The 24,658-nt window shown below is 37.9% G+C and overlaps 1 protein-coding gene and 1 pseudogene across 30 annotated transcripts in view; one reads left to right on the forward strand and one right to left on the reverse strand.

Annotated features, from left to right (window-relative positions):
* The window catches only part of NFIB (nuclear factor I B), a 450,108-nt gene that overhangs the window by 314,179 nt on the left and 111,271 nt on the right, over positions 1 to 24,658 (forward strand). The gene's annotated exons all lie outside the window — the stretch shown is intronic.
* Positions 12,811 to 15,949, reverse strand: LOC106635099 (large ribosomal subunit protein eL8-like; annotated as a pseudogene).

The following is a 24,658-nucleotide window of genomic DNA, read 5'->3' on the forward strand; positions in this document are numbered from 1 at the left end:
TTTGAGATCCAATTTCACTCTTGTTGCCCAGGCTGGCATGCAATGTTGCAATCTCGGCTCACCGCAACCTCCACTTGCTGGGTTCAAGTGATTCTCCTGCCTCAGCCTCCCAAGTAGCTGGGATTACAGGCATGTGCCACCACGCCCAGCCAATTTTGTATTTTTAGTAGACGCAAGGTTTCTCCATGTTGATCAGGCTGGTCTTGAACTCTTGACCTCAGGTGATCCACCCACCTTGGCCTCCCAAAATGCTGGGATTACAGACGTGAGCCACCGGGCCCAGCCTAGTTTGTATCTTTTAAAAGAATTTCCTAGCATTATTGAATAATTAGATAATTTATATCTTATCTTTTGGTTGCTCATGCCCATTCTGGAAATAATTTATAAGAAGATCTAATTTAGATTCTATCTGCTGTAAGTGTGAATTAGTGTGAGTTGCATATAACATATATAAAAACTGTAACCTGGGAAAAAGTTATTATCTGGAAGCTTTAGAAATTAATGTTATTCTTTCTTAAGTATCATCAGGAAATTAATCAAAATGGCCACCTTGATACCAAAAATAAGGTTTTGGGGCATAACATCCTTATGAATTCAAATGTTAGTCATTTCACATATCTTCCACTTTATTTCATTAAGTCCTTCCTAGTAGACACTGTTCAAACATTATTCACCATTTACTAATGCTGTTACAACATTATTTTAGAAGATGGATATGGATAGCTGTTCTAGCTTTTAAAGTTTTCAGTGTAAAGCACCATGTGCTAAACATTGGCCAGGATATTCTGTATGAAATGGCTTTAGTTACAGTCCTGTCCGACAACAGTTTTCATCAGAAAAGTATGCTTATTTTCCTTTCTTTTAGAAAATTTGGCTGAAAGCAATTTTGGCAAAGTCAGCATAGCCTTGAGTGTCACATGAGAAAGATGGAATTGAAGTGGCTGTTAGGTAGACCTGACCTGGGTATGGTGACTGTGGTGACATGAGTCCTTTGGAGGCCACAGCGTCTCTCCAGCATCTCTCTTCTGAGGTTCACTCTCTTTTGTAGGGGCTTACCCCCTTGTCAATGCTACACACACACACACACACACACACACACACACAGAGAGAGAGAGAGAGAGAAAGAATGGAGAACCTTCCTTCTTACCTGTGGATACAGATGCACCTTGGCAGAGCCCACTTGCCTCCTGCTTCCGGCCTTTCTCAAACCAGACCTTTTTTAGTTTCTACTTCATCCACAGAGAGACTTAATAGTGGCCAGCAAAGTGACTTGAAAAACGAATACATGTCACCATGTTAATGCACACCTTTCCAGTGGGATAAGCTCAGCCTGAGTGCCAAATTTTATTTCTTTGCACGTGATTATCAGTTAAAATTATTTATATAGTTTGTTATTCATTAAATTTATTTTAGGAAAGTACACAAAGAAAAAATTGTGACCAGGCAGTTAGGTAGCTTCTAAGGTAGCCCATTGCCAACCTATCTTTTGTTATGAAGATGAAGTCTGTTATTTCCTAATATTGAACATTATTTTTGACTAAATTTAAATTCTACTGTATGCAATAGAATTGAAAATATACCAGCTTTATTGTCATTACCAAGAGTGATGATGATTATACCTCCTATTTATTGCACACCCCCCATGAACAAGGTATCATGCTGAGAACTTACATAAAGCAATTCAGTTGATTCTCAGTACAGTGCTGCTTGGGAGAGATTGCTATTTGCCTTTTACAAGATGATGAAAGAAGCTTGGAGATGTTGAGTCATTTATCTGAATTACAAAGCAAGTGAATGGGCAAGATAGTTGAAAATTCTTTATTAAATTTGCTTTGATAACAAAAGTAATGTTTGCTTTTGGTAATACAATTGGAGTATTACAGAGGAAGTTATGCATACCATAGGAAGCTAGACTCATTTTCAGTACATTATCCAGAAGAGCAAAAAGTACTGTTAACAAATGGGGCATCTTTATCTTTATCTGACTTCTTGAGAATAATCTTTATAAATTATCTGATCACTTTTTAAGTAGTAGTTTTTTTAAATGACTTTTTGATGACATACTTTCAACTTTCTTTGCAATAGAATCAAGGTACATTTTAAATTTAGAATAAGCGGGGATTTTCAGGACCATATATCTTTTTACACATTTGCTTTCTGACAATTTTTCACCCCCAAATACTCAAACTTTTACTTATTTATTTGTTAACTTTTAATAATCATTTCTTCTTAACATAGTTTTAGTATATGCAGATGTTTAAGGTTTTCATTTTCACTGCTTTTCATTTAATACCATTAAATGTATACCAGAGGTTACATTTTTCAAGTTTATTGTTCTGAGTATTTATGCCTGCTCTTTTTCTTCGGTTACAATACGCTAGACAGTCTATGAGAAACTGATGTGAAAGTTGATGTCTTTGGAGATTACGTAAAAGCTGCTTTAGCCATTATTTTTCCATTTCTTGCTCTGCTAAACACGCAATTAATGAGCTTGACAGAAGATCATTTTACTGAGCTATTTACTTTGAAAAATTATAAGTAATATACTTACAGAAAATAATTAAATACTATATACAGGTAAAAATGAAAAGTAAATCTCTTCCTTCTCCTTGTTTCTCCTTTGGCCCTTGCTCCCAAGCCTAAATTTCTTGTTTCCACATTTTCTTAATGGGCATGTAAGCATAGGTATGCATGTGTATACACGTACTTTATGAAGTCAGATCTCTTTAAATTCAAATTGTATAGGATGGCTCTCTGCACTGTGTGTGCCTCCTTCCTGTGTGTACTGGATTGTGGGATAAACAGCTCTCAGCAGGATATTCATATTCAGTAAAATAAATGATGAATTTCCAATGGAAAAGAGAGTCAGGACCAAGGAAATAGAAACGGAGACTCAAAATATGGGAAACAGTACAAATGTATAGACCATGAAGTTCAAAAATGTTGTCTGCTAAATTAGCATCATGTGTTTAAAAAGTTTCCTGGTAGTTATGTAAAAAGCATGATACAATCCATAATATGATTTTGTTTTACTCTGAAGGAAGGAAGTATGGCAGTTTCTTAGAGGAAAGCGTGACTTTTCTGTTAGGCTGCTGGGAGCTGTGCTGCTGAGATAGTGTGGGTGAAAATGGGATGTGGTAATGTGTGCTTGCTGAGGAGCTGAGATGTATCCAGTTCCATAATTTGCCTTCAGGACCAGCTCCCTAATGTGTGGGCCTCTTGTTCAAAAATTAAGAGTTTCAAGATGGTGACAGAAGAGCATGAAGCCAAGCATGGGGACCACGTAAGTGGGGCTCTATGTGACTGCATGGGTCCATGCTCCTGACACTGGCCCTGTGTGCTTTGAGATCCTTGAGCATGCCCAGGACCTGTGAGGAGAAGAGCAGGCTGGCGGGGAAGGGGAAGTTGGTGCCTCATTCAGGGATGTGCTCAGAGAAGTGCAGGTTCTCTCTTTGGGTTTTCCTTATCTCTGTCGCTTCTTCAGGAAGGGGAATTAACGGGGGGCTAGGATGTGGCCTATTTGGGGAGCAGAGTGGGGAGTAATAAAGAAGGGTTGAGGAAGGCTCTGCTAGAAATATTGGAAATGAGACCTGATGCATAGCCTGAAGGTGGCATCGATTCTTAAGTAAAATGATGTGAGGTGAAATGAGGGGACTCTTCCCCCTTAAATTTGGAGCAGTGGGAGTTGGGGGTATGTTTACAAACCACTTCTGGCATGTTGAGAACAGAGGCAAGGAAGCATGTGATAACAGTTCCTTACAGTTTTAGGACACAGGGAACACATTTTCCTAAGAGCACAGATGAGGGACATAAAACTCAGCCCAGTAGCTTGCGGCATCAGGAAAGGCCCAGAAAGAGATCCTGAGCAATGCATCTGGGTGGAGACCTGGGTGTCCACATACTGTTATTCATTTAGCACTTTGGACTTTATGCTAAGGGCTATGGGGAAACCACTGAAGGCTTCTGGAGAGAAGCTACATCAGGCTTTCATTTTCTGAAGTATTTCGGTTTCCCATGTTACTGTGTAGCAGTGGTTCCCAAAGTTTGGTCCCATGACCAGCAGCACTGGTCTCACCTGTGAGCTTCTGGGAAATGCAGATTCATGGGCCCTATCTGGACCTATTAAATCAGATCTCTGAGGATGGGCCAGAAACTCTGTTAGGACAAGCTCTCTGGGTGATTCTTGTGCATGTTAAAGCTTAAGAACCACTGCTGTGGAGAACGGATGGTGGACCTGACTTAGAAGTGTTTATTACAGATCCCTTATGTGACTAACAAGGAACCTGGGGGCCCGCGGAACTTTCCAGAGATCAACCTACTGGTGGATAGGTGACTTTCCAAAGATAAGTATCTTTCCAAAGATCAACCTACTGGTGGATGGTAATCAAGAAATACCAGTTACCTGACTGTGCCCAGTCTTTCTGCCGTGGAAACTTCCCAGGCAGTGAGAAGATTATCATAGCATTTTAAAAAGAAAGGTGTAATTATATGCTATATTACCTTTCAAAAACAGTGCTTACAAAAATATGAATGGAAATAGGCAAATAATGTAGTGCATAAACATGATTGATATATAATTTTTGGTTTTATCACATTTTATATGTGATGCATATTGTGTTTGTGTGTCTCTGAGAGTGGAATGGGGAAGCAGGAAGTAGCTGTTATCTTAACTTAAGCTAATTATTCTCTAAGCAGTGAATTTACTAGGGCTGTGACCTTGGGTGAAACATTTAATCTCTGTGAGCCTCAATTTCCTTATCTATGAAATGGGGATAGTAATATCTACCTAACACAGTTGTTAGCATAAGGTGGCTTATGTGAAAGTGTTTTGTAAGTTGTAAAGCATTTAAAGCATTATAAGTGTGAGCAGTATTTTTTATCATGTAACTTAAATCCAATCATCTAGCAAATATTTATTAATTACATTATGTGAAATATTGTAAGTGTAGAGTTTTAAACATGTTTTTTTTCCCAGAGGAATTATAAACTTTTGAGATGATTATCTAATTATTCACACTATTGCTCAGTGGTGAACCCATTCAAACAATATGGACAATTTTATTAGAAATTCCCAAATCTATATTTTGGATTGAATTTAACCTAGTTGTTAGTTGTTTTCTAACCTTGTTTTAATTTTTATTTTTAGTAGGGATACTTAAGCACATTGTGACATGGTGTACTGTACTTTAGTATGTTTAATGTTGCCCTTAAGGAGATCATTCAGTTTAATAATTAAATGAGTATATAATCATTTGTATAACCTTCCAGGAAAGCAACAAAAGTGCATGAGCAATTTCTAAGTAAAATTAAGTCAGTGAGTGGTTTATGTGACTCATCAACCTTAATGTGAATTGGAGTAGTTTTGCTTTCATCAATTGGAAATAAGTATTCTAATTATTTATATGAGTCTTTTGGTTGCCCAGTTAAGCAATTAGATGTTCCTTATAGCCATAGGCTAGGCTTTCTCAGGGATTTATTAATTTATGCCTCTTTCATGTTAGAATGGTTCATTTTTAAGGAACGTCCAGTTACCTTTAGAGATGACACTTATTTTATGATAAATGGCAACGTATTTGCATTAACACTAAGGCCATATTCCATTTAATATGGGCTAAATTGCAGCTACCAATAAAACCCAGTGGTACATTATTTTGATGTGGGTATTCTGGTCAGTGGAAAGATCATTCTTTAAACGCTTTAATCTTTTAAATGTCTATTCTTTCTAGAGGCTGAATAGCTTTCTAAAGTGTATACCTCCTTTATTGAAAGTATAATATTCATGTCACAACTCAAATCACTTTTAATAACAATATGCTATACTGTTCAACTCTGATTTCCTTTTGGAGTCCACGAGAGGGCTGACGTGGAGGGGCCCACCAGCTGGGGAAGCACAGGATGTAGGAAGACCCTCAGACGGCCCCGCAGGGTGGATGGCACAGAATCTGATATAAACGGGTAAACTTCTGGCCATTGCCCTGGTCACCAACTCCTTTGACTTGTTTTGTCCCTGGCTCTGGATTCTGTCTTCTGGATTCAAATTGCAGTTTGTCCAGTTCCGTGCCTCGAGTAACTATACTAGTATTTTTTTAAGGTAGATAATGGGAGTGGTCAAAGCTTTTATCTATTTTCATTATTTTTCAGCACAGTGTCATTTTAAAGTGAGTAGAATTATTTTATTTAACTTTATTTCTTAACCAGTGTAGACCCAATTTATGTATTCCCTATATCCTGTTTCTGTGCATTTCCTTGCTGTTTCTTACTATTGATCTAGGATAAAATGTATTTCTTTTAAGAAACTTCCCAGGTCCATTCATATCTGAATCCAGGATGTTTTTTGAGTGCAGTTTTTAAAATTGAATTCTAATTCTAGATTTTAAAAATAGCCCAGGTAATATTACTGTTAATCACACAGAAAAACTATTTTTGAATACAATATTGTAGAGGATTAAGCTAAGAGCACTGTTGTTTTTAAATGAAAAATTTTAATTTTACCCCAAGTTTTTCCAGGTTGCGGTGATACTTAACATTGTACAAATACATGTATGTAATTAATACTTTAAATTTTTAGGGAATGATTGTTGAGTATCTGGCTTTCAGTCCAAACAGAGACAAAAATGATCATGTATACAGAGAAGCAGAAATTCAATACAGTTTCAACCTATTAATTAGACTTTCCTTTACTTTCCTATAATCAAAGGTGAGTAACTTCCCAGAAAATCCACAGTGTACAAGAGATGCAGCTATTTTGATACATATTAACACTGACACAAATGAAATTTGAAATGGGAAGTTTTTTTAGGACTCAGTGATGAACGTTTACATTTGAAAGTTAAAAATTTTCTTTCTTTTTTTTTTTCCAGTAAAAATTCAAAACAAATTAAAATAGTGACTGATGTTTTCTATTGTACTTATAGTAATCATCTCTTCTGCTTGAAGTTTTATTATTTGGCCATATAAAGTGACAGATCATCGTAACCAATTTGTGGTTTTAACAATCAGAAGTAATTGACTAACGATGCTATTTATATTTGGTTAGATTAATGGAGGGGTGTGGGTGTGTGTGTGTGTGAGTGTGCACATGTGTGTATGTATACTTACATTTTAGCGTATTTTCTTCATAAGTGAAGTGCCAAAAACAATTTGTAAAGCAATTCTGTTTTTTTTGGTGTTCTCAAACTCAAGGGTTTTAATTACTTTTTAAGTTCATTTTTCGTTATTTTTAAAGTTTTGAATTATTTTTTGCAAAAATCTTAAAGTAAAAAAGAACTTTTATCTCTAGAGTGGAACAGATGAAAAGGGTAGAGATCTTAACCACAAAAATGTTTTAAATACCCTCTACATTTACTACTTTACACGTACAACTTGGATGCCTCTCTATATATTTAGTTTCATTCAAGTTTTCCAGTTTTCATTCTAAAAAGGAAGCAAAATACAGAATCCTTTTTCCAAAGGAAAATGTTTGTAGTGTCATGAAAAATGAGAACAGATGGCATTGTAAAGCTTTGGGGAGATGTGTAGCGCTTCAATTCAAATTGTTAGGCAAAGTCGGAGACAAATACATAGCTACCAATTGTTGTAGTTATTTATATGACTTAATTCAAGTATGTAAAACAAAAAAGTATAAAGGATAGAATTTTGCTTCTTGTATTAAATAAAAAGCATTTTTGTAATTTATGATCCAGCCCTCACCAAGTGAATGCCTAAGCAACCAGGTTTTTTTTAGGAAAAAAAAATAATCAGGAAAAGCAGTTCTGAACGTCATTTAAAATGTATTCTGTAATTTTGGGTTTCACAGTGGGCAAGTTTACCCAGAGGCAGTGTGACAGCCTATTAGCAAAATAAATATATCTTCCAAACTTGTAGTCCTCTGCTCTTTTCCCTCCACTTTTAAGTAAATTAGCTTTTCAGTGCGTCTGGGCTTGGGTTGTGGTAGGATGCATTAACTTCTCCCCACACTGTTCTGATTGCGCAGCAAAGCGTCCATTACCAATTCCATATCCAAAGTGACGTTTCCATACAGGCTGCCTGCTGTTTCATTCATAACCACAAAACAAACTGAAATGACTTTACTTCTTTTTACAACTTGCAAAGAGTTAATGGACTGTGCTGGCCCCCTGCCAAAACCTTTAAGAAACTTTATTAATGTGTTATGAGGCTGGGACACCATAGTGTGGGATTTTATTGGTTATTCATCTTAATGAATAAAAATATGTATGCACAATTAAAGCCACATTCTCTAGCAATTGCCTTCTAATAAATGTTGAGTCTTTGTCAGTGCTCGTCATTGCATTTGCTTATCAATTGTGATCCTTTTCCTTCCAAATCCTGAAGTTACCAGTAGTGCAATTACATGAACTTTAAAGAAATACCAGCTTAGTATTGGAAACGAGCAATTATTCAGTGATGAAAAGAACATAAGCATGTCATAAAAATGAATTAAAAATATCTCCATGTCAAAAACAGTCGTTATAATCTGCAGCATTTTTCCCACTATATATGAAAAAGGCTGGGCTATGATGTATTGATGATTCATAAGACAGAGGCAACATAATTTTGCTGTAGATCATGTAAGAAAGTGATAGTGGAAAAAAAATAACTTGTTTACTCTGACATGCTACTTATCAGAAAACATTTCATTTTTGTGTACATTTTTGTTGTTCTTTCATCTCTGACTGTTTCTTCTTTTCGCTTATGGGTGGGGTGTTGCAAGGAAGAGATGAGGGCAGAAATAATATCATATTGTAAACTAAACTTAAAAAATAGATTGAGTGAATCAGTGGGTCTAGATGAATTTAATACTGGAGTTGTTTGAGAAAAGATGAATATTTTTGCATTTTTTGAATATATGCTTTGTCCTCTGAATAGAATGCTATATATCTTCAAAACATTGTTGAATGGTCCTCAGTTTATGAGAATAATCCCAAGTACCTAAAATGAGGGAAACTTCCAGGATGTTTTTTGGCAAAATGATTTTCATATTATGGTCATTGGAATAGGATAATTTTATACCACTCTATCAAAAGTACTTGTGAAGAGTCCTTAAGAAAAAAAAAAAAGCTCTTTTAAGTAAAAATACCAGGAAAATGAATACATTACAACTTCAAAGTAGTAAAATAAAAACTTAAGCCATGTCTGTTTTTATGAATTTAGTCATAATTCATACTCACATTTGAGACATAAAGTAATTTCTTGTTTTGCCACAAGTAGACGTGAGAATAATTCAGTTCTTCTTGAATTAGCAAATTTGGAATGAGGTGTAATTTTTTTCTTTTTTAGGACAATTTAACCTTGATGTCAGAAGGATTGCCAATTGAAAGAAAAAAAATCTAAACTGCCACTACATTGAACACGTATCGATTTACTCTCTTAGTCTTTTTTTTAACACCACATATTGCTTTGTTATATAGATGAATTAGAACCTGTCTGGAGTTTAAAAAAATGGCCTACCCTGAGGTCATTAAAATCAGATTACAAATATGGAATAAAAGTGGAAAGATGATTCTAAAATGACTTTTGGGGGATAAAACTATTTAGGGAGTGGGAAGTGACCTTTGAATTTAGATTTTGAACATTGTGTGCAGCTTGTCATCTTTTCAAGTCATCATGCTGAGGCATTTGGCCTTGTGAATCTGATGGTGCTGTGCTCTGTATGGGAACCCACCACCTAAATTCAACCAAGGAAATGTTTGACCTTGGGCTCTTTCCTTGAGTCTCATTTAGCCCTGTGTGAGAAAGCGGTGAACATTGTGTTGGTGGATCTGTCTTTCAGGTGGCAATGGAAACGGGCTCTTCTCTGTGGTCATGTTGTCTCTGTAGATAAACCATCAGACCCTGAACTCTGGTTAAGTACAGCCAAGACCGTAGTAACATTCATGTGAAAAATGACACGTGGGAGAAATTAGACTCTCATTTACGAGATGTGGCTTAGAGGGGGATTACTTGATCCTGTGGTGAAGCTTCAGGACTTTGGTGGGAGATGAAGAGGTTTGTGGGGAAGGAGGAAGGTAGTGGCTTTGAAAATGGTGTCTGGTGTCACATGCAGTCCCTGCACGGAGCTGCTCATGCCGAGCTGGCCCTTTGCCTGTCAGCAGCATGCACTGACTTAGTCCTCAATTTGTGGCATGCTATGGGCAAAAGGGGTTTTCTGGTCTCATCCTCCTCCTAGTTTGTACACATTACCAAACCACAACATAAACTCCCCACAGTCAGTGGCCTCCACTCAAGGGAGGCTTTTGCCAGGAAAATTGGGAAGGTATGTGTCAAAAATTAGAAAAAATTGACTAAGGAGCAGAGGTGCAACCTCTACCTGGACTGTATCTCTTTTTCTGTCCAGGGGTGACACCTCTAATTTGGGAAGACAGTAATTTAGTTTGGATTCTGGGGTCAGTTTGGCTTGGGTTTAATTCCTGGCTTTTTCAGTTATTAGTTGGATAGCCTTAGGCAAGTTTTCTCATCTGAAAATGGGAATAATAATAGCATCCCTTAGTGTTATCGCAAGGACGAAATCTATGGATACCGTAATATTGAGAACAGTATTGGACATGTAAACAAATACTCAATGACTGTTAGCCTTACTATTATTTTATTACTGTTCACCTAGGAGATATTTGCTGCTAAGAGGAGGATAAGCTAACATTGTAAGCCCATACAATGTATGGAATAGTGGGGTTTTACACAGCTAATCACCATTTAGCCTCACTGGAATCCTTTCATTTGTAGGTGACAATTTTATATGCATTGCACTGTCTTGTGCAGTCAGTAAGACATAGAGTATGATCTCCAAAAACTTGTATTCTAGTTGGGGATATAAAATATAGCTACTTGGCAATATATACCAAACATGACTGAAACTAAGACACAGGCAAAATCTGAAACCATCCCTTAGGTTTTTTTTTTTTTTTGTAAAGCATGTTGTCTGAATCTCATAACTCTGTATATAATAGCATAGGGTCTCTTTGCAGGTACTAGATGGTCAATCAACATTTATTGAATTCTTCTGTTTGTTGAGCAGATTGTTGTTTTAGTATTTGGAAACTCTCAAGGAAGAAAAGGTAATAAGTCAGCAGTGTCAGACCATAAAATCTCATGAAAGGAAAGAAATTAGCTCAAGTTTTAAGAGTGTTAGTAAGGGCCAGGTGCTTGGCTCACACCTGTAATCCCAGCAGTTTGCGAGGCCGAGGCAGGAAGATTGCTTGAGCTCAGGAGTTTGAGACCAGCCTGGGCAGCATGGTGAAACCCTGTCTCTACCAAAAATACAAAAAATTAGCTAGGTGCATCTGTGGTCCTAGATACTCAAGAGGCCGAGGTGGGAGGATTGTTTGAACCTTGGGAGGCGGAGGTTGCAAGTGAGCCGAGATCATACCACTGCACCTGAGTGGCAGAGTGAGATTCCATCTCAAAGAAGAAAAAGAAAAAGAGAGAGAGAGAGTTAGTAAGTTACTAGTGAACTAGAAATATTTTTTGAACACAACCACTCTGTTTCACCTGTCTGTTAAGAGTGGCCCATTATTAAATAGCTGTGTGACTGATTATTTTGATAACTAATTAAACAAAGGATAAAAGTCCCTAAATGTCTTTTACGCAGAAACATAATTAATAATGCTGAGAAATTATTCTGCTGTAAAAAGGTCCAGGAAAAGTGTGTGTGTGTGTGTGTTTTTCAGGTGACTACTGGAGAATAGACATTATTCAAAATATACGATTAAAGAGACATTAGATTTTCTTCTCCTAAAATGGAGACTTAAAAAAATTAAGTAAACAATATTGGTGTGGCTCTGCTGAGTGTGTGGACATATAATTCAAGCTAGAATGGGCATTTAGTGAATAAGCACTATGATGAATACCGCCAGTTTGTGTCAGCATTATGGAATTCATCTTTCACCTCTGAATTATCTTTCAGCAGAGGCAAGAATGTTGGATTCAGTTGAAGCTTAGATTACCAAACAGTAATCACTGCCAATGATGATTACAGGAGTACACCAGGCCTAATGTGTCTCTCAACCTGAGCTTAAACTTGCGGAACAGTCTCAAAGAAAAATCCACTGACCTCATTATGCAGTATTTGGCTGCTGTGAACATAGCCTGTTAGCTGGGATTTAAGTTTAACAGAGAAAAAAAGGACAGAGACAATATATACCTTGTGTATATATCGTACTTATGAAGGTGTACTTATGAAGTATTTTTAATTCTTCAAGTGTTTTTTATATTCCTACTATGAACAAATCAGTATGTATTTTTAGTTCCATGCAGTGTCTCCATCATTTCCTCCCTCCCACGTTTTCATTCCCCTTCCTTTCTTCTTTCCCTCCCTCCCACCCTGCTTTCCCTCCCTCCCTCCCTCCCTCTCTCCCTCCCTTCCTTCCTTCCCTGCTTTCCCTGCTTTCCCTCCCTCCTCTCCTTCCTTTCCTCCCTCCCTTCCTCTCTCCCTTCCTTCCCTTCCCTTCCTTTCATTTCCTCCTTTTCCTCCCTTCATTTCCTCCCCTCCCTCCCTCCCTTCCTTCCTTCCCTCCCTCCCTCTCGCCCTCCTTTCCCTCCCTTCATTTCCTCCCTTTCCTTCCTTCCTTCCTTCCTTTCCTCCCTCCCTCCCTCCTTCCTTCCCCCTTCCTTCCTCCCTTCTTTTCTCCCCCTCCCCTCCCCTCCCTTCCTTCCAATTTTTGTTCCTTTGGTCAGCCCTTGGAACTCACTCACAGAGACAATGTATCTGATCTCAGTTTTTTTCAGTTTTACGCCACAGACATAGTTAATTCCTCAGATGTTTTTTGAAGGAAAATTTGTATTATTTTTATGTACAGAAAACTCAACAGTGCACATTTAACCCAGTTTGGTGGCAAGTTCTTTAGCTTTTGCCTTTTGAGCTTGGCAGTGTGAGCCACAGGCTTGGGACCCAGGACATTGCCCCCCCCAGTGATGACGGATCTCATTGGCACTGTCGTTGTAATTGGTTCTGATAGCTACCACCAGCTTAACCAAAGCCCGTTTGTCTTCTGAGTTAACCTGTATGAAGGCAGCAGTGGTGCAGGTCTTCCTGTGGACTGGATGTCCCAGTCTTGTCTTTCCCTTGATATTGCAGTAAGGGACCCCCATTTTACGACACAGGGCAGGCAGGAAGACAACCAGCTCGATGGGATCCATGTTGTGTGCAATCACCACCAACTGAGCTTTCTTATTCTACACCAAGGTGGTGATGGTGTTAACTCCTGCTTGAAGGACAGGTGTTCTTCTTAGTGGGGAGGTCCCCTTTGCCGGTGCTTTCTTCTCCGCCCGGGCCAACAGCCTCTGCTGCTTCTCTTGCTTTGTCTTTGGTCTGTACTTGTGGGGCAGCTTAAGCAGCTGAGGAGCTGTTTGGCGGTCCAGGTCCTGAGTGAACTGGTTAATCGCAGGAGGCATTTTCAGTCGCTTATAGAGGATGACTCTCTGCCGCTGCAACCTGCTATAGCGGGGCCATTTCACAAAGCGGGCGAGGTCTCTTTTGGGCTGGATGTCCTGTCTAATGCCAAAATTCTTAGGCCTTTTCTCAAACAGGGGGTTGACCACTTTCTTGGCCTCCTGCTTCTTCAAGACAGCAGGGGCCGGAGCCACCTTCTTCCCCTTGGCCTTCTTTCCTTTCCACGTCTTGGGCGGTGGACGGCGGGAAAAGAGAGATAATTCCTCAAATTTTGAGGCCTGTGCCATAGAAAGGTATGAAAAGGTTTTCTTTTGTTAATGTTATTTTAATGTTGTAAGACAAACATAGCCTGTTAAAGGATGAGAAGAAAACAAATTAATTTTTTTGTTTTCATTTTTCATACACGTATGCTTTGATAGAGATTGTAAGTTTATGTCAAAATCATGCCATTGCAAATGGGAAAGTGTTGGCTTTGCTCGTGCTTCTCTGTAGTATGTTTTAATATGGTCAGAATTTGTTGAGGTTTTTTTTAACATTTTTTTTTCCCCACAAATTAAATGAGTTTCTTTAATCAGCAGAAAATATTGCGGGCATTATGTGTGACTGAAATGTTGAGGTCAGCAGAATTTCGTAAAAGACCCCTTGTCACCATTTTCTATTTGGTAGTATTCCAATATTCCTTTGTAGTTAGTTTTTCAAACAGCTTTAACTACTACAACACAAAAGTTGTGGTACCAAGTCTTATTTATGAGGGAAATACACATTTTGACTTCCTGTGAGACAGACTTTAGACCCTGCCTTGGTAGCAGGGTTGGCCTTTGCCCTTGGTGAGGCGGGCCCAGGCCGGCGACATTTCAGGAGGCCGCTTGGCAGCCATTTTAGATCCTGCCCGCGCGGAGAGCTCCTGGCTGCCAAAAACTGCAGTCGCTCCGTGCCAAGACACTCTTGGCAGTGGAGATAAACTTTGTAGAGATACACAGTCCAGAAATATCTTATAATTACAAAGCACAGGGGGCAGAATGTTTTTACAATACAGCTGTGCTAATGTAAACATTTAATTTGGCAGCCTTCTCCACCCACTTTTCAATTAACCGGGTTTATGCAGATACTTTAGGTCTGTAATAAACTTTATTGCTGAGAGTACAGTTTATGAAACACAGATTTGAGGGGCTTTTTTGAGGGGTTTTCCATCCATTTAGGAAAGCACATTGTGAATGTTATGTTGCCGTGAATGGAAAGGGTAGCTTTCTGTCTCAAAAGATGCCATGGGCCTGGCTTAACTGAAACAATTGCTTTAGGAAAAAAAAAAATGTGGGGGCTGTCTCCTTTGGCTTCTAAAGCATGCAAGAGGATATTAATAGAAAGAGGTAAAAATCACTTATATAGCTACAAAAAGACACTCGTGTTGATGATCATTAAAAAAGATAAATGTCCCCTGCAATGCATGAGACTGTTTCAGAGATAAATTCCCAATAACAGTTCTTACAGATATAATTGTAATAATTGTGTGATCGCCATGATAATTATCCTTACGGAGTGAAAGAAATAATTTTCTATGTAAGTAGCATTCAACTGTTCAGCTCACAAAGCTAGTCAATAGATCGTTTTCAGCTAAGCTAAAAAATGGTAGAGGTCATGGAGTTTTAAAGCTAAATTTGGTATTAATTGACGTTGTGAAGGTGATTTTTTTCATAAGAAATATGACATCACAATCCATGATATCTCTTTGCATAGATTTGCTTACCCATTTCTCAGATACGTTAGAGAAAACCATATAAAATACTATACATATGGGTCGTTTTTCTAAAAGACAAAAAATGTACAACCGATATTTTTATGTCATTCCATTTAGAAACTTTGCCTTGGTTATGATTTTTTTAAATTAGCTTTTGTTTTTTCTTGAGGATGGATTTGAGTAGCAGAAAACCAATTCTTAACCATGTTTTCTCTCAGTACTCCTTTTGAGACTTTCATGTAGTGTGGCTCCATCAATATTCTATAATGGGATGTGACCACTAAGTAATTTTCATCCTAAAATAGTATTTGACTCTTCAGCCCCCGAACTAGTCAATAGACCCCTTTCATCTATTCTGAAAGATAATGGAAGTCAGAGAATTTTAAAACTGTGGTCTCATTATTTTATAGTCTCATTATTTCATGCTGCAATAGCTGTTTTGTCATCATACCACCTTTACACATTCTGCTGATCACAGCTAAACAATGCTTTTGCAGTCTGTGGCTTTTAGTCTCTCATGTTTTAGTTGCTATAAACAAAAATTAAACAAAAAAGTTTGTCCCACTGCTAAATCTTTGTGTGTGTGTGTGTGTGTGTGTGTGTGTGTGTGTGTGGAAAGTGTCAATTTTATTTTCAAAATATAATGATTACAGATTCTGCTTATTTGTAAATTGTATAGAGAGCACATTTTACCTGCTAGCAAGTGAATGAAAGTCAACATTGTGCAAATGAAACCATAAGCTCCATGAAGACAAGAACAAATCATCTTTTATTGACTGTTGTAGACTGAGTTCCAAGGATGATACATGGACCACTGTAGGTGTTCAGTCCTTTTCAAAAAAATAAACGAATGGATAAATATCATCTGTATATGTCACAATCAGAATATTGAACGTTAATTACCTGTTTAAATTGATAGCTCATTATGACTTTTTTTTTTAAGATTACTTTGTCTTTCTTTTGGGAATTAATGCTCTTTGTCTCAGTTTCTTCATGGATAGTACATCCAAGATAAATTTGTATGCCATTTAAATAGATTCCCGGAATTATTCAGGGTAAGTTGGGATAGAGGAGGTCACAATCTTGGAGAGAAGTAATGTATAAACAACCAACTATAATGCACTGGTCGGGCCCTGCACTAAAGTGTGAGCAAGGCCATGTGGGCCCCAGAAGGTGGTCTCATTAGATGGGGCAATAAGGTTCAGGAAGGATGTAACAGACGAAATTCAAGAGCTTTTAAAGACGAGTTAGGAGTTTGTCTTGCATCAAATAAGGGATATTCCAGGCATAGAAACCTTATGAGCAAGGGCACAGACCTGCAGTTGCACGGCATATTCTAGGACTGTTAAGAAGAATATTAGGAAATTGGGTGTGGGTGTGAGGGGGAGGGTAAAGGGTGATGGTTTCTGTGAGAGTGAGGCTAGGCTGGGGCCAGGTTGTGGAGCACCTTGAATGCTGTACTAAGGAGGTTGTAGATTATTCTAGCTAGCAATTGGAAGCCACCAAGGTGTTTTAAGGAGTGAAGTGTTGTGATTCCTGGTGGCTATGCAGAGGATGGAGTCTGGTTATAGTGTGAAGAGTGAATCATAATGGCCTGAGGAGGCTGAGGCTATTGTGAGGTAAAAATGTGAAGCTCAATAAAGGACTTAGCACCAGTTGGGATGGAGATGGGGAAATAGGCTTGAAAGGAAGATAGAGTCTGGGCTGACAACTGAATGTGAAGCTTTAGGGAGATGGGGTTTCTGGAATGAGCATTTTCAGCTTGGGAAACTGAATGGCTGTGAATGCCATTAATTGAGATATGGCTTGGTTGCAGGGAGGCAAGAGTGTACAAAGGTTGTGCACTAGCAACATGAGGAGGAGTTTTGCAGTTAAAGAAGAGGTTAGGGCTAGATATGGAGATACGGAGTTCTCAAAAAACGGGTAGTATTTGTAAACATGGACCTAGCTGAGTTTGCTGAGGGGGAATGTACAAAGACAAGAAGATGGCCAAGTTGGATGGATCGTCTTTGGGATCACCAACATATAAGGGACCAACAGAAGAGAAGGAGATAGCCATCAAGACAGGAAAGCAGCCCTCAGAAATAGAGGATTGGACCTAAGAAAGGAGTGGTGCCCTAAAGGAAAAGGGAAGGAGAATTTCCAAAAGCTAGGGATACTTAGTGTGAAAAGTCAACTAAGTAGAGTCTGGGAAAGTCAAGTCGTGTTTAAAAAAAAATAGTAATTTTGGAGCTGAAACACACACTTAGACTTACTGATCCTGAGACCTAGTGTTGGGCATGAGGATTTTTATTTTCTTATCTCAGATCGTGATCAGAGAGTATGTGAGTTTTGGTATTGTGTTTTATTCCTTGGTCTAACTTCACTGAAACAGATTCTGGGGTCCTGGGTTGCTTAAAGGATGAATATTCTGTAGACTTTAAGAAACTTCTGGTGAAAACAAACAGTGGATTATGTTTATCGTAATCTTTCTCTTCTACCAGTTCTGAGAGGAAATTTGCATTTTCTTCATCAGATTTCACCATTGACTACTATATTTTAAGGAGGAGAAGCTAATTTGAAATTTTGCTTTGAGTTTTGAAGAAGGCATGAACAGTTTCACAGAAAATAGAAGGAAATATGCCCAACTACTGAGCACACCCCTTTAAATTGCTCTTACCAAGCCTTCAGACCTAGGGGCAAAATTATGCTCCAGGCTCCAGGTCCCTGGATTCACTCTGTTAGCAGCAGCAGTAAGGAGCAGTTTATTTGGACAATCCCCTCTGCTCCTGTTCTCCCTGTGTGATTCACTATTTTAGCTGTAAAAGACTCAGAAAGTGGTGATTTTATGCTAGTACATACAGAAATACCTTAGCAAATATGATTGAGCCAACTAATGTGTAAGTAAAAACAATAGCTGACTGGAAACTGGGTGCAACTCTGCAGTCTCCTTGGATATCTTCAGGAGTTTTGTGAAATTAAAAAAAAAATGGATCCTGGATCCTCCAAATGAACTGAAGTCATAATCAGTCTGCAGTGTTGACTTGAGAATTTCTTTTAAATAAAAATAAATGACCAAGTGGAAGTCTTATTAGCTAAAACCAAAAGCACAAACATACATGGCCCTTTCACAAAGTAAAACGGCTATAAGCATAATAAGACTCCAACACATCTTTACTTTTTTTGCTGTTTTGTTTTTAATTTTTCCAGCTCTTACATTCTAAGATGCTGCCTTACCACTTCCTTAAGGAAACACAAATGGGTGAGTTAAGTTTTTGAAAGTAAAGGAGGATCCTGTTTAAGTAGATTAGGGTCTGGCAGGCCATTTAACTTTATCAGGCATTTAAAGCCGAGGATGTACACTGTAGCCCGCTGTGAGTTGCCAATTAGCTGGGCTTTCCCCACTGTTTCTGGTTTGGCAGGGATGAGGTGGTTCACCCTGCCGCACTACTGCCTGCCAAGGACACATGGCCAGCTCCCGGCTTCCTGTCTTCCTCTTTGTGTCCTGGCCTTGCCTTCCAGGGAGCTGCCAGAACACAACTGCCAAAAAATCTTCCTTCAGAAAGGTCAAGTAACCTCAAGTCACCTATGCCAATATTTGTGTTTTCTTTTTAATCCTTCTGTGTTCGACTTGGAAAAAGCTGTAGAAGCGAACATGCAGAATGGAACCTGGGTCACTTTGGATCATTTGGATAAAGCAACAGAACCCAAAGAATCCCTTGGCCAGTCAGGGTGTGATGTTTTGAGTAGAATTCTATTTAAAGCTCTGTGAAGTGTGGTAGAGTTCAGAATGGTTCAATGTGGATTTGGATTTAGTTGCTTTTTAGGATTCACTGTACACATGTGATTTTTGGCCAAAGCTGGTGCATCACATGGCAGGGAGAGGGAGAAAAGTGGAGATTGGTTTTGGCTTAAGGACTGCATTTTTGTTTGTTTGTGTTTTCAGGACTCTATAGTCACATACTGCCTTTTGCTTTCCAGTTTGGTGTCTGTGAGCAAGCATCAGCAGCCAAGTCCCTTGTACACTGGCTGAGGACAATGTGCGGGAGTTACCTGGGGTGCTTGTTGAGAGCGCTTTCTTGGCCCCAGCATTGCTGTACGAGTCCCAGTCATTGCGGGTGAGGTCGAGGAATCTGAATTTCTAACAAGCATCTCAAGTGAATCTGATGCTCACTAGAATTTGTGGACTGAATGTCACTGATTGTGAAATGACAATAAGGCAAGTAGCATTTATTGTCATGATATGGCAAGCTGTTCTACTTCTCCTTTAATTGGTCTTTTTGGAGCTCTGTGTTTAATTGGAATCTAGATTATATGCAGATCTCCACTGACAACAAACACTTTTCTGAAAATTGAACTTTTAAAAACCTGTTAATATAAGAAACTTTATCCAAATAATTGTTCCAGGTTTAAACTCTAAATTTTAGGATGATTTATAAGGCTTTTTTAATGACACGTAGAATGCCATAGTGAACATCTGAAACGACTTCAGAAGGCTCCCTCCCCGGAGCCCACACTGTGAATCATGCTCCTTGGAGACGAGCAGTGTGATGGGCCTAGTGATTTCTGTTATGGAAGGGAAACCCCATTTCTCTAATACTTCATAAAGCAAAGCTTTTATTATTTACTTTGAAAAAATTCCATTTGAGGAATATGGAATTCTTAAAGTGCCTAAACCTGAGCCACCTACTAATTCTTATGGCTGTTGGTAATGAATATAGGGGGCAATGTGTATTCTGTCTGTAGACTCCAGGAAAGTTCAACGTAGCCCCAACATTCCCTTTTGGCTTTTCATGTAAAATTGTCCATAGCACTTTCTTCCTAAGCTCAGTTTAATTTTCTTTTGTGCCTTTTGTACCTCGAGATATGCTGTCTTTCTTGGTGAGAATGGTGTAGCCGTGAACCTTTTCGTCATTGTTTTGTAGCATTCGTAGAGTGAGGACCAGATTAACTTTGTAATTTACCTTTTTTTTCCCTAAGTTATTTCCAAAATTTGCTAAAACGCTGCAGCCTCAGGGACACCTCTGACTTTCTGACACAGCTAAGAAACACCACACTAATTTGGAACACATGTTCTGTCCAAGTTTACCTATAGCCTTGAGTTCCAAATTTGCAACTTCAGCATCTTCTGTTGAAAATAAACAGCATATTTTTTCTTAAGCTCCCTTTTTGCCTCCCCTTGAACTCCACAGTCTTTTATAATAGTAATAAGGAAATGTGGTTATGGGTATAATTGCCACAAGGCAATTGTACCCTAGAGGACTGACAGAATTTTCTTTTCTATATCTGAGGGCTGGGCTCCATCAAGAAGATCCATTTGCAAATAACTCAATTAGAAGAATAACAACAGTGTCTTTATTTTTATAGCAACTTTCCCTATAGAGATCAAAGTGTGTTAGGGACATCCTATCAGATTCATCGTTCTAATACCCCAGTGGACTGGAATAAAGTTTTATTATAGCTTGTTTGAGACAGGAGAGTGAGACTGAGAAAGGTTAAGTGTCGTCCGTCAGATCCTAAGAAAGTCAGAAGGGGAAATGCAATGAAAAATCAAGGTTTTTCTATTACTCTGCAAGTTATCAAGCTCTGCATTCCTTTCTGGTAATTGTAAAGGATCAGAATAAAGCACAGCCTATTTCGGGATTGCAAAGTAATGTAGATGAAAATGCCTCGAAAATAGCTAAGGTATTCTTGCTATCTTTATCATATTCAGTACAAATGGAAGGTAAGAAAGAGCCTTATTGTCAGTATCTAATTGTACCAATATATATGAAATGGATTTTACACATTCTTGATTGATTGGATTCAAACTGCCAAGTTGTCTTAATCATTAATAAAAGACAAATGGAAAGTAACATTTATAATTCTGGATTTAAAGGAATTCCATACAATTTGACAACAAATTTTGAACAGATTGAGAAGCCAAAGATCAAAGTTATCTGATTACATAAACGGCCTAAGAAAACACTTAATTAAGTAGTCTGATTTTTCTTTTTAAGGTTTTACTTGTAGACTCCATAGTTCTGAGGGTAGGAGTGATGAACTTAGGCTCTGTTTTGTTTTTTTTTTAAGTTAGAATAAGAGAATTGGGAGTAAAATTACTACTAATCTTTCAACCTGATTTCAAGGAGGCTTGGAGGACACATTCTGTGGGGAGTAGACACAATTAACTTGATGCTCCTAATTACTGTTGTTTGATTTGGGATTAAAGGTGGTATATTTTGGTGTAGCGCTTTTGGCTTCTCAGGTGTCCAGTGTGCTGCTGCTGGGGAGAGTAGGGGGTGGCAGCATTCCCTCCCTTAAACAGGAACCCCCTTCCGCAAACTAGAAGCTGAGATATCAGAAATAACCCACATTTAGTCAGACCTTGCCTTCTAATGAGAAAAAGTGAAAAATTAGGCAAAACATAAACACACGGCTTTTTAAAGCTCTCTTTGATTTTCAAAGTTCTAGAGTGGGTTCGTATTTTTTCACTTTAACCCAAGTAAGTGAAGCTATCTTTCACTTATAGATCCTCCCTGAGTGCCTCATGGGAGGAGTAATGGCCTTGAGACTTTTATCTCATCATCACTGCACCTCTTGTTATGTCTTGATGCTTAATGAATGTTAAGCTGAAAACTAATCCAGGTAAACAGGTGAACGGAAAGTTAAGTTCAACCAGAGTGAACATAGAAAAAACTATCCATCATTTAGGAGCACCATTAGCACTGCCAATGGACTAAGGAGACACATGCTGTTCCCTACCAGGTGATTGGATCATATCAGCTAATTTATTCTATTTTTAATAATTGCTGGATGATATTAATAGGGAACTTTCAGTTATTATTTTATTATTATGCATTTTCTTTTGCAAAAAAAAAGTTTAAAAAACATTTTCTTAAATTCCCCACCCCCTTTTTCTTCCCAATGCCCTTACTAGATTCCTTTCTCTATGTTTGCAATGTCATTGTGTTTTTCATGGTGTGACACACATACCCTTAATGCCATAAAAGATTCCTGCTCTGTGAAAAGAAAGTTGAACAGTGTTGTCACTTTGAAAACACCGTGATAGCTTTGAATGGGAGTCTAATGGGAGGAGGAAGCTTTGGCTTTGGGATCCAGATTGCTGTAACCAAACTTCCAAATTCAAATTTGGTCTGCAATCCTGGCTTCACTGCAGTCATTTATATGGACAGTGAATAAAGAAACCTAAATAAATAAGAATGAAGTGGCAACACAATAAAAGTCGTCTCATATGTGCTTTATACTTTCAAATAAAAATTAGAATTTATCATTTTCTTTGAGATTATTTCTCTGTTTCATGTGCTCACAAAATTAGCTTGATGTTTTAACCCATCTTTATTTCATTAAAGTATTCCTTAGATACGGATTTTTCTAAAAAATACAATATTTTGTCAATAAGATGGAAAATGACAAGCATTATTTCCTAAAAGCACCACAGGAGAGAGAAGCATTGTGCATTTATTAGGTAGTGACAGAGCTTTGCAGATGGATGATGGAAGCTGTAACATCAAACCTTGCCATCTCTGGCGGTTTAAATTCTGTGTAGGTCAGTTCTACCAAAAGTTTTTTTTTTTTTTTTTTTTTTTTAACTTCTTTTGCCAGTTGATTGGTCCTATGAAGTAAATTAATGGTTTCAGTTCAATTCTTGGGCAGATAACCACCCCAGTTAGCATTCTCTGGGGCCCTTACTGGCTTAAGCAAGCCTGGGAGAATAGGATTTCCTTCCGGGTCAGGTATAGAACATTGTGGAGAAGCTTACAGGATCTCTTTCTCTTTTGTGAGAGAGAGAGAGGGAGAGAATGTGGGCTGGATTGAGGTGGTAGAGTGCACCTCCAATATTAAAAAATAATTTCCTAATATGTTATCTCAGTGTTATTTTGTTCTATCTTCTGTGACATTGGTAAGTGGATATTTTGTGTAAATTGGCTCCAAACAGACCTTCAAATACATTGAAGGTGGAGCTTAGTTCTTTGCCGTCATCCCATTTCTAAGATAGTGCCTGTTTCAACCTATTTCTCAGCCAAATTATATCATAATTTGCTATCTGCTTAGTATAATGTATCTCATTTGTTTTATCTTGGCTTTAATTGAATTATCTATTCCTATGGCATAATTCTTAAATCATAGCATATACATATACAGTACATTGGAAGAAATGGGATAATTTTTATTTCCACTTATTGTCTTTTTTCTTTTTTGACTGTAACTTAGAATGAAAGTTTAAGTTTCAAATAGTATGTGTGTAATAAAAAATTTGGTTAAAAGTTGGTTTCATTTTCCTATCTGGCTTTAGGCTCCCTGTCCCACCCATTCTACCTGCCATTACGAGAAAAAGTCAAGGGCTATTTCTATCTTGTGGTCTCAGCATTATTCCTATGGTTTTTAGTGTCTGTGCAATATGTCTGCTGTCATATTTATGGAGATTGTCTCTTAGCTGACCTGTCACACTATAATTTTCTCATTGGGGAAAGTAAAGGGTGGTGGGAAAACATAAAAAGTGAAAGTTATTGCTAGACTTACTTCATGGCCACTTTATGTCTATTTAGACTCCAACCCATTTTCTTTTTTCAGGAAATATTTATTGAATTAAATTCATAAATGTGCATTAGAAGTTTGCCTTATGTGGCATAGATTGACTAAAATATATTTCAGGCACAGGCTTAAAAAATAATAAACATGTATTTTCAGTTGAAATGATCTCTGTATGATGTTTGGTGGTAACTGTCACCAACTAGGAAAATAATGTTTTAAAAAGAGACATAAAATAAATCTTGGGGGTGGGGGTTCAAAATGCTTGAGAGAGAGGATGTAGAGGGACATTGCATAGGGTGCAATGCTGGCAGCTAAGTGTGCACATCCAACACCAGTGTCATCCTGTTAGTTCTATCCAAAAAAAGTTGGCAACATGTGAATTGATGCTGTATGTTTTTCCGTTATGTCACTTGCCTCTAGCCGGGCTGTTATCTAGCACAGTTTAAAACATTAAGTATATTGGTACTGTTTGCATATGTGATTCCAAAGTTTTGGTACTGTGAGTTCATATATATCCCTGTGCATATGAACATAAATATTTTTGTTTTCTCCTGTTCGTAGAGTGTTTTAGCAAAACACTATAGAGTGTTACTATTCTGATGGGAAAAATACTTTTGTCTTATTTTGTAATTTTTCTTATGTAAAATGCCTCATGTCCAGTGGGGACTTATGAACCATTTCCTAAAGGAAACAGAGTAATGTTGAAGTCATTTCTCTTTCCTGTTAGGTATTATTCTTACGTTGATGTATAGTGGTGCATATTTAAGAAAACCTTTTGATTATCCCCATGAGACTGTTAGTTATTCCGACAATTGATAAGCATTTCAAAGTTGTTTGTGGCATGAAATATAAGTAAATGTATAATATTTTACAAAATAATCAAACTTATAATTGTTCCAGTCAAGGAGCGTACAGTCATGTGTGAAGGAAAAACACATGCACAAGAAAAACTTGTTAAAAATTGGTTAGAGAGACTAGGAGATGATAAAAAGGAGAAGTAAACTTGGATGGATGGGTAGGATTAT

Source organism: Pan paniscus, chromosome 11 (assembly GCF_029289425.2).
Source record: "Pan paniscus chromosome 11, NHGRI_mPanPan1-v2.0_pri, whole genome shotgun sequence".
Classification (NCBI taxonomy): domain Eukaryota; kingdom Metazoa; phylum Chordata; class Mammalia; order Primates; family Hominidae; genus Pan; species Pan paniscus.